This window comes from Podarcis bocagei, assembly GCF_964188305.1.
Source record: "Podarcis bocagei genome assembly, chromosome: 5".
NCBI lineage: Eukaryota > Metazoa > Chordata > Lepidosauria > Squamata > Lacertidae > Podarcis > Podarcis bocagei.
The window spans coordinates 6,781,155-6,792,275 of record NC_138129.1 but is presented as its reverse complement, the minus strand read 5'-3'; the positions used below and the strand labels follow the sequence as shown (position 1 = coordinate 6,792,275).

The following is an 11,121-nucleotide window of genomic DNA, read 5'->3' as shown; positions in this document are numbered from 1 at the left end:
TTTGGACAAGGGGTTGATGCAACATCACCAAAATAAGATTAAAATGTGAATTAAGAAAAAGTAGTGGTGACTATGAAAGAAAGCTAAAATGAAAGCTTCCAATTCAAAATTTGACGAGATTCAGAATACAAAAGCTCTCTAGTCCAAAATTTAAAAGCTTGAAGATAAATTGAGGTCTCAAAATCTTAATTAAATTATGAAATATCACTTTCATTTCAGCTGGCTGTCTATAAAGCTTTGAGACTGGCAGTTTTTAAATTCTTCAGTGCTAGGATGCCTTAAGCACCTACTATACTATTAGGCACAATCTTATCAGCATCCTTGCAAGTGCTATTACAGTATCGCCTGTGAACCGATATTCTGCGGCAGCAGTTCTCAGACTATATCCATGCTAGGACATCTCCCTCCTTGGTGCTCATTTCCCCAAAAGTGCTTCATTCAGCAGGTTGTCAGGTCTACGGACAGCTGGTGATTCACGGACCATTTTTAGCATACTTGCTTTTTAGCGGCCCCTGTTAGTAACCAGACTGGCAACTATGCAAGATATTTTATCTGGAAAAGTTTTGGATTTAAAGACTATGTTACATAAGCGAGGCAGTGTTACTCCTGCATTTGGCATCCTTAAAACATGTTACTCACACACACCCCACACTCACAAAAAGCATGTACAACAGGAAACAGGAAGCCAACATTTCACCAGCAGGATTTGAGTTTGTAAATTAACCGTAACACCACGTGGGAGAGACAGGACCTTCTTTCATATTTGAAAAAAGAAAGACTAGTCTCAGTTCTCCACACTTGTACTGTGTCCAGTTCTGGGCACCACAATTTGAGGATACTGATAAACTTGAACATGTATAGAGGAGGGTGACTAAGATAACATATCTAAAGCGCTGTCACAAGGAAGATGGAACAGGCTTTGTTTACTTCTGCTCCAGAGGGTAGGATCCAAATTAATGGCTTCAATTTTAGGAGCTGTTTGACAATGGAATGGACTCCCTCAGAAAGTGTCAGACTCTGCTTCCTGGGAGGTTTTTAAGCAGAGGTTGGGTGGCTATTTGTCATGGATGAGATTCCTGCATTGCAGGGTGCTGGACTTTTTTAAAAAATTATTTTATTCATTTTTCTTTTTCATTCATTACATACATCTCAAATTCTTAACATTTTATATATATTCCTCCCTCCCCTCCCCTCCAAGACTTCCCCCAACTTCCGCTTCTGGTTTTCTTCTATTTTCGCCCACTTTGCTGTCTCTCAACAGAAAAAGTTATTAATAACATAACATCAAACCTAAAAACATAAAAATAAAAGGAAATACACCATCCTATTTCACTATCTTCTAAACATTTTCTGATGCTGATAACGTGGATGTTTATTTAAATCCTGCCATCAAGTCTATTGACTTTCTTTGTTTCTGCAAATATAATATGAATGGTTCCCAATCTTTTTCAAAGTCTCTGTTGTCTTTTTCTCTTAGTCTATCTGTCACTTTTGCCGGTTCTGCAGGGCGCTGGACTTGATGATTCTTGGGATCCCTTCCAACTAACTCTACAATTCTGTGAAGTACACAAAACAAGCAGATTTCCTGTTGCTTTCATTCAATTGGCAGCTGGCGAAGAAAACTGGGACATGTCTCATTTCTACAAGATCTTTAAATCTGATATAGTTACGCACAACTGTCGGAAATCATAAATGAGCCGTTTGGGGGGCGGGGAAAGGTGAAAAGACAAATAATGAGAATCTTCAAAGATGGACTACATACTTCTTTTTGTTACTCTATTCCTTGCTTTTATTTATTTATTAAATTGATATCCCACTTTTCCTCCGAAAGGAGCCCAGAGCAGCAAACAAGTGATTTAAAAAAATCTTAAAAGCAAATTCAATACAGATGTAGACTAACATATCAGCAAGCTTGCCACCACATTTTCAAATTTATCTCTACAAGTATGGCTTGTTCCTGCCCTGCTTCCTCAACACATTGTATTCAAGCTAGCATCCTCAACACTGTACAGCGGTACCTCGGGTTACAGATGCTTCAGGTTACAGACGCTTCAGGTTACAGACTCCGCTAACCCAGAAATAGTACCTCGGGTTAAGAACTTTGCTTCAGGATGAGAACTGAAATTGCGCGGTGGCAACGTGGCAGCAGCGGGAGGGCCCATTAGCTAAAGTGGTGCTTCAGGTTAAGAACAGTTTCAGGTTAAGAACGGACCTCCAGAACAAATTAAGTTCTTAACCGGAGGTGCCCACTGTACTGAGAGCATGTAGCAAACAAGGAAAAACACCAACCTCCCTTAATAACCTGTTTCCCCAAGGCTAACAAATCTGGGGTAATACACTGATGAGCAAGAGAAAAGAGCAAGAATTGTCACTAACTCTGAACCTGCTCTGTGAATCTTTTTACTTCAATGTAATACAGTCTTATGCACACCTCTCTATGGAAATCTTTTCAAAAGGCTGTCTATGTCTGGAAAAGGACAGAGCTACATATTACAAGTGTTTGCTTGTAACTCATTATAATGGCTGTTTCCTACCACCAACACCCAAAAAAGGATCTCCATGGGGAAGTCATGCCTAGCAGAGAAACAGCAAGGGGGGGAGAGAGATACTAATCTTTTCTCCACCCACTTTTCTGCTCTGAATCACCCACCAATCTGGCCACCCTTCAAGCTAGGCTTCAAACATCTGCTTACTGCCCCCAAAACGCATTTGATATCCTGCAAGGGAAATGTGACTGGGAGCGGGTGACCTGGAGAAGAAACACAGCAGGTAGGGAATGGGTTATACACCTCCTCTCTGCCCTCCTATTTCATCACACACACCCAAAGCTGATTTTTCAAAGATAAAGGGGCCATCAGGAGTAGAATCCAGTAACTCTTGAGTCTGGGTACCCTAAAACTCTACTTCAGAGAGGAGGAGGAGGAGGAGGAGGAGGAGGAGGAGGAGGAGGAGGAGGGGAGGAGGAGGAGGAGGAGGAGGAGGAGGAGGAGGAGGAGGAGGAGGAGGAGTTTGGATTTGATATCCCGCTTTATCACAAGGAGTCTCAAAGCGGCTAACATTCTCCTTTCCCTTCCTCCCCCACGACAAACGCTCTGTGAGGTGAGTGGGGCTGAGAGACTTCAAAGAAGTGCGACTAGTCCAAGGTCACTCAGCAGCTGCATGTGGAGGAGCTGGGAAGCAAACCCGGTTCCCCAGATTACGAGTCTATCACTCGTAAGGAAACCAAGCTCAAGATTTCATTTTTCCATGCTGGACAGCTCCAAGAGGAGTATACTACCATGCATTGAGAATTCCCTACGTTTTCTGAACACAGGATTCCACAGGCTTAACTGAAACAGTCTTTCTACATTAAGTACTGGTGAAACCCATAAGGTATGAAAAAGAAAACAATGTTGGAGATTGCTGGTGGGTCAAGTTTCACAGTTTAAGCAAATTAATGTATTACATAGTTGAGAAAAAAATAATAAAATTCCTTCCAGTAGCACCTTAGAGACCAACTAAGTTTGTTATTGGTATGAGCTTTGAAGAAGTGTGCATGCACATGAAAACTCATACCAATAACAAACTTAGTTGGCCTCTAAGGTGCTACTGGAAGGAATTTTCTCGACTACGGCAGACCAACACAGCTATCTACCTATAGCTGAGAAACGTAATTCTCATCCTAATTACTAAGCGTGAAAAACTGACATTCCATGCACCACCACTGCAAAGAGAACATATTGCCAAGTAGTTATACGTCTCCTACATCACCTTCTCCTTCAAAAGATTCCCCAGCAAGTCAACAAACTGCTTACAAATTCTACATTTTATAAGAAATTTCATAGCTTGGTCCTAATGCACTAGTGGGTCACAATCCCAAGGTCAGAAGCCATTATGTGAGCATGGCAGAGACAGTAAATGGAGCTCCAGAGGCACAAATGCTTAGAATCTGAATGCAACAGTAAATGCCACCGATTCAATTAAACATACCAAGAATGTGTTTGTGCTTTCCAACTCCTGGACTTCTTTACGGACTACTCAAAAAGTGAGCAAAAATAATGAGCATAAAATGGATTAACTGGCATACATAATTTTAAAAAAACTGCTGGTTTGACAGTTTAAGTAACAAAAACTTAAAACTCTGATTCTTTACTTCATCTTTTTGTCATTAGCTAAAAGCAACCAACAACCAACCATTTCCATGGATACATTTGCAGATGCCTCAAGACATGACTTAGAAAATTACTTTATTCAGCAAGTCAGCATTTCACGATCAGCTATGTCAGAGGTAAATGTGTTAATAGCTATTTGCATTTTCTGGAGTAAATAATCTTATAAGACTGCAGTTAGAGATTTGATGTCACCAGCTTACCATCCTCAATTTCAAGAAGCTGCTCCAAACATCAAAACGAAAATATCCAAATGTAATTTTTAAAAACAATAATAATAAATGTTCTGATGTATTCAACAGCCTGTTTAGACTGGAAGTAGTTGCAACAACACACACAGGAAACACACAGAACAGAAGGGTAAGTGCTGCGTGTGACACCTTTTCCATAACACGTAGGTATGGCAACACATAACAGGTGGTGAGAGAAACTCAACATGGGGTTGTCATTTTCAGCAGCACACCAGTGAACAATGTCATATTTAGTCCCACCCCAATTTATGACTATTATACAGCAAGTCTTTGCATAAGACACAACCAGCATTTGTTCCTAAATGGTCTTGGCATGCATTTTGTTTCTGGAGCATGCTAGGAAGTTTTTTTTTGGGGGGGGGGGGTTTGCTCTTATGAGTTATCTAAGAGATAAGAGAAGGCAATTAACCCACCGGACCACAATTACCGGTAAATGATACTGTAAACTAATGAATCAAATCTCTTAAGGCAATTTGCAAAGATATTGCACTGATAAGAATGAAAATATTCTCAGGTACCATTTAATAAAATCAAAATTAGTCAAAAATGGGATGCTATGGCACAAAAGTTAACGGCCACTATAACTCCTGAGAATTGAAGTGTCATCACATGTGTTCAAGTCAAAAAGCAACAGACCTACTTTTTACTCATTTTGACTACTGTTTTGGATGGATTTTTTGCACGGACAGTGATCATCCGAAAATAACTTTGAGAAAACATGCATTATAAAAGCATTTGCATAGTTTAATTTGAATATATATGCAGAGTTTGTGTTGTTGCATCTTTAACTTTGATTTAAATACATGTTGAGATAAATAAATATAAAGTCAGAAATGCTTGTTAACTATTTTTCTGCTTTGCAGTTTCTTTAGCTTGCATAGTGTGATCTGCCAGGAACACAATTTCCTTCTGGAAAGGTGGCATATAAACTGAAGCCTAATCTAACCTGTAAATTAGAAGACAAATAGCAGGGGATTTTTAAGCCTAGAGAAAAGGTATAGGGTGCATATTGCCAATTTTTTTAAAAAAGTTAAAACAATGTTAAAAAGAAAGACAGCAAAAGCAACAAGCAGCTTAAATCAGAGGAAGTTGAGTTTAGCTGAACTTTTGTAACAAACTTCTGAACCATATGAACAAGTGAACAAACTGCGTAAAATCAGAACTGGGCAAACACCCGTTGCCCAACCCACATTTGTTAAAATAATGGGGATACCGGGAACAGAGGGGGGATCAGTGGGTGAAATGTGCCTTCCCCCCCCCCAGCCACTAGTTCTCACCTGCAAATGTTCCCCAAACTGTCCCCCACACACTCAGTTTGGCTTAGTTCCTGTACGAGTTTACTTGGGCAAATCACTCATTCTCATCCTAGGGAGCGTATACTATGGACCAGAAGGATAAGAACTGGCAGATACTCCCCCTGCAAATCTCCCCACATCATCATCACTGAGGATGGTAATCCTCATGTTTCCCATATAACATTCACCTCCACACTAAGCTGGGAAATGCTGACCATATTCAACCTTTACTGTCACAGTATGCCTCTGAGTACCAGTTTGGGGAACCCCAAGTGGGTAGAGTAGTCAAGTCATGCTTTTGTGCTGTCCATAGGCATCTGGTTGAGCCACTTTGAGTACAGGATGCAGGATGCAGGGTGAGATGGGTCACCGGGCTGATCCAGCAGGGCTTTGATTACAGTGGTACCTCGGGTTACATACGCTTCAGGTTACATATGCTTCAGGTTACAGACTTCGCTAACCCAGAAATAGTACCTCAGGTTAAGAACTTTGCTTGAGGATGAGAACAGAAATCATGCTCTGCCGGCACAGCAGCAGCGGGAAGCCCCATTAGCTAAAGTGGTGCTTCAGGTTAAGAACAGTTTCAGGTTTAGAACAGACCTCCGGAACAAATTAAGTACGTAACCAGAGGTACCACTGTATATCCTTATGATGGGATTTCCTCCCTTACAGTTTTTCAGAAAGGGGAACAGAAGATGCCAGTCATCTAAAGTTTCTTAACGCCAAGTCACACAGTTATGGCTAGCAATCGTGTGCTGCAGTAGCAGATGCATGCAGTCCTCACTGTACATATATGATGGGTGTCATGCACATATATGTCTTTACATACATTGACCTGAATGTTAAATTCAAGTTGGTAAGAGCAACATTCTGAAGACAGATGTTTAGTTACTCTAAACATAAGGGGGTGGATTCACCAGCTACAACATTCCCCCAATAGGTCTGCTGCTTCCTGTCAAGTCTCATGCTTAGCTATGTCCTAACCAGGAGATCAAACTGGAAGAAAGAAGAGAATGCACATGCGTATTCCCAGACGTCCCCAACCCTGGATGGAAGGGCAGGATAAAAACCTAACAAATAATAATATTAACTCCCACAGACAAAGCAGTCCCCTACACCCACACTCCATCGGGGGGCCTGCTACACAGTTTAAGGATCTGTGATTTTATGATTGGCTGCCAACATCTGAATAATATAGAGTACACATGCATAGATAGACATCCCTGAGGTATACAGACTGGTGAGAAAGCCAAAAATGGTACCCTGGTTACTCGACCCAATCTTTGTTTTTATTGGAAGACACTTCCATCTCTAACTCTCTAGTTCTGGCATTGACTTCTGTTTTGAATCAGCTTCTTATCTTGCTCAGTAACTATGCTCTTCCCTACCCTCAAAGACATGGAACTGAAAGCCTGTAACATCTCAGTGTTAGAAAGGCTTACGCTTCTCTTTCAGGCACCAGTTATCAGTCTTCTGTTCAGTATTGACAAAGGCATGTGTGAGCCATCAGCTTCCATTAACCATGGCATATATAACTGAAGACAGGAAACTAGAAATAATTTCTGCGGCCACAGCAGCAGGAAATTGACACGTTATATTTCCTGGATTCTTATTTACCCACAGATTACATTTCTATAGCACAGGGAAAGATGTCATATGTATGCATGAGAGCTCTCTCTGTTTCCAAAGTACAATAGAATAGTCTCAGTTTACCAGACAACACATGGGTAGATAAGAGAGGCTGGTGATAAAGCAGCCAGATCACTGGGAACCAGCAGCTGTGCAACTGAGAAGCTTCCGCTCACATGAATAGCATGACTTAATGCGCAAATGATCAACACTCCATCCACAATCCAACATTTCATTGGAGAAGCAGAGAACCAAATAAAGTTGAGAAGCTGCCTACAATTTTGTACATATTTTCTTGCCCAACTGATTTCCAAACCGGCCCAGTTTTGAAAGGATGGGAAGTTTCAGAACTTAATGTGGTAATGCAATTTAGTTGCAAATGAAAATGCCACACTATAGAGAAGTGCAGAATAAGTCCCCCACCACCTCCCAGAAGCCCACAAAGGTTTTCCCATTAAGGGCAAATTAATTTAGCTATGGCTTCAGTTTACTGAATTAAAGTATATCCTGTTGATGCAAATTTAAGAGCAACACCTTCACTTCCCACCCTGCTTCTTCCTCAATTTTATTCTCCCTTTTCAGTAGGCACAGAATAAATTAAAATGTGCTATAACCATTTGTTAATTGAATTGGCTTTATGAGTGTCTGTAAAAGAAATGAATCATGCATCACTAGCAATATTCAGTTGCGCTCAAATATTCTGTTTGTCAGCACTGGCCTCCAATTGGAGGCCTGTGACCCACAAATGAGCACAGTCTAACCCAGGGGTAGCTGATGTGGTGCCTTTGAGATACTACAACTCTCACCATCCTGAACTACTGGCCAAACTGGTTTGGGCTGATGAGAAATATAGCCCAACAATTTCTGGAGGACTCCACATTGGCTACTTCCCTAACCTTTACATTTGTGAGGTTTTCTGTTTTGTTTCTCTTTTAAAGAAAAGGGAACAGAAAAAGACATGTATTCAGAAATCATTTAAAAGTAGCTCCTAGGTCCAACATTGAGCTTAAAGGCGGATGCCAAGTTTTACATGACTTGAAAATGCATAAATACAACCATTAGCTCCTTTCTGATACTCATCCCAAATAAGAGCTTAATTTCTTTAATGCTATATATTTGCCAAGCTCATCAGTAGATGACCAATCTAGTTCTATCTTACATTGCTTTGCTTCAGTGACCAACTGCTGTGTCATAAATGAAAGGCAACCTCACCTTTTCAGAGTCCAAGGAGAAAATTAAAGCAATAAAACAGCTTGAACAGATAAGGCAGATTTCATCTCACACTAGTTCAAAATGATGTACTGACTTTGTCTTTTACCCTTGAATACACATTATACTACAGAGCTCGCAGCCTGAGACACAGCACAAAATGCAGAGACCTACAGCAAAAGCTAGCAGTACACATTAACTGCAAACTGATACTTCAGTGGATAAAATGCAAGCAAGATGTGAAAGCTTCTAAAGTCCCTTCTGTGTCACAGCGCCAGCAGATGCATGGATGGCTTTCACCTCTTCCTCAACTGGCTCCAGCAACATAACATGCTCCAGTAATACGTCAAATGAATTGTTCCACCATGTCTACGACTGCAAGGTATTGATAAAGCACAGAAGAGACAACTAAGTGTTGCTCTGACTCACGGCCCTTGCTCATTTCATCCAGCAACATTTAAAGGCACTATCTGTGGGGGTAGGCTAAAATATTTGGTGGCCACCAGTCAAAACCAGACAAGGGAGAACGCAAATCTCAAACTCATTTCACGGATGCAGCTAATGCATCACGTCATAAAAACTCAAATGTTCAATGATTCTGTGGAATCATCTATTAGGGAGACAGGGCCTCTTGATTCTCTCCCACCCATGTCACTTGGCATTATCAATCACAGTGAATACACAGCAATCCTAAATCTAAGACCATTATTTATATAATCTGTGAGCTTTTTAATCTTTAATTATCTTGGAACTGCATGAGAAGGGAGCTTGAGCACGTACCTATGATAATAGCTTTCCCTTGGCACAGAGTATATGTACGTCAGTGAAGGGATGAGGAGTTCCCCCAGCCTACCTTGGGTGAAAGAGGTTCCCAAGAATAAACCACCAGCTCTCCCCTGCTGGAACTACTGCTTTTTCAACCCCATTCTCCACATTATGTCGAGGAGCACATGCACACAGAGACACACATCTGCAATAGAGCCCAGGAGGAGCCCTGCCTCACTTTCTTTTGCCCCCCTCGTAGTTTCTTCCCAATGACTTGAGGCCTTTTTCTTGGCAATCTGTCTATCAGCATTAACAGGGCTGTCCTCATCACCAGGCAGACTCTGGCGAGGGGGGGGCGCGTAGAGAGGATGTTATGTCATGCAGGAAGAATCAGAAGCTTCCGACCCCAACACTTTCTCTTTCACAAACACCCAACGGCCCTATACATGATCTGCCCACAGCCACCTAATTCCAGCCCTTTTCCTCTGTCATCCCCACCCCGAACCAGCAGCCCTCTCTCTGCCCTTCAACTGCACCGGCCTCCTCAGCGCAAAGGCGACCCCCAATTCCCCTCCCCATCTCCCCTTCCTCCTCTCTTGCCAGCCCTTCCCAAACCCACCTCATCCCTTCTTCTCCCCTCCCCACTTCCCTGGATGAACGACCCCCGTTCCCCACCCCACCTCCTTGCACTCCTCTGACCCACCACAATCTGACTACATCCCACCCCCCAAAAAAACACACACACCCATCTTCTTCTCCCTCTTCCCACCCCACCCCACCTTTGGGGTGGGCCTCAATTTCTCCCCTGATTCCCTCTCTTTCACTCATTCCGCTCCCCATTTCACACACTCCTCATCCCTCCCACCCTCCATGATTCCCCTCAATTCCTCCTCAACCCCCCCACCCTCAACGACCCCTCCCAATTCCTCCTCATTGCCCCCCACCCTCAAACACACCCCTCCATGACTCCTCACCTTCCATTCCTCCTTACCCCCCACCTCCCCAGTCACCCCTTGCCCCCCACCCTCAACGACCCCTCCCAATTCCTCGTCATCCCCCCCACCCTCCATTTCCTCACACGCCCCTCTTCGACGCCCCCCTCCCCACAGCTCCCCCCCCCAATGCGCCACAGAGAGAGACCCCGAGGCCCTCCCGCAATGGCTTCTCCCTCCTCCCTCGCGCCTCACGGCCTCCCTCCTCCTCCTCCTCCTCCGACCGTGAGGCGCTGACAGAAAATCCGCCGCTTCCCTCCTCCTCCTCCCCCGCCTGGGCCGCCGCCGCCGCCTCCGCTGCGCCCTCCTCACCTGCCGGATCCTCCGCCTCCTCCGTCGGCGTCTCCTGGCCGGCTGGGTCGGATCCTGCGCAGCTTCCTTCCTCGGGGGGAGAAGGGGGCCGGCGGCGGCGGCAGCAGCAGCACCGAGCAGAGAGAGAGAGGCAGAGCGAGGCGGCCGGCGAGAGGGAGCAGAACGACGACGACGCCGACCCGAGCCAGCAGCGTGCGCGCTCGCGGAGGAGGAGCAGGAGGAGGAGGCTCGGGCACGCGCCGGGCTGTTCCGGAGGCTCCGCGCGCGCGGGGTTCGCTCCCGTACGCCTGGCTCCGTGCGTGCGTGCCTGCGCGCGCGCTCCCTCACCTTCCCGTCCCCCCTCCCCCCTCGCGCAGGGGAAGACAGCCCTGGCGCAGGCGAGGCTCGGGGAAAGGGAGCGCGCGGGCGCGCGCCTGCCTGTCAATCCGTCCGCGTCCCTTTCTCCGGCAGCAGGGGCCTGTCTGGTTCTCCGGGAGAGAAAAAAAAGAGGAGGGGAAGGGAGGGCACGCAGCAAAAATTG

At 44.4% G+C, this 11,121-nt stretch overlaps 1 protein-coding gene across 1 annotated transcript in view; it reads right to left on the bottom strand.

Annotated features, from left to right (window-relative positions):
- Positions 1-10,648, bottom strand: part of DNAJC5 (DnaJ heat shock protein family (Hsp40) member C5) — a 53,030-nt gene extending 42,382 nt beyond the window's left edge. The window contains exon 1 of the mRNA XM_081196761.1: positions 10,602-10,648. The gene's annotated coding sequence lies outside the window, so the exon portion shown is untranslated. The remainder of the gene's footprint in view (positions 1-10,601) is intronic.
- Between the last annotated feature and the right edge of the window lie 473 nt (positions 10,649-11,121).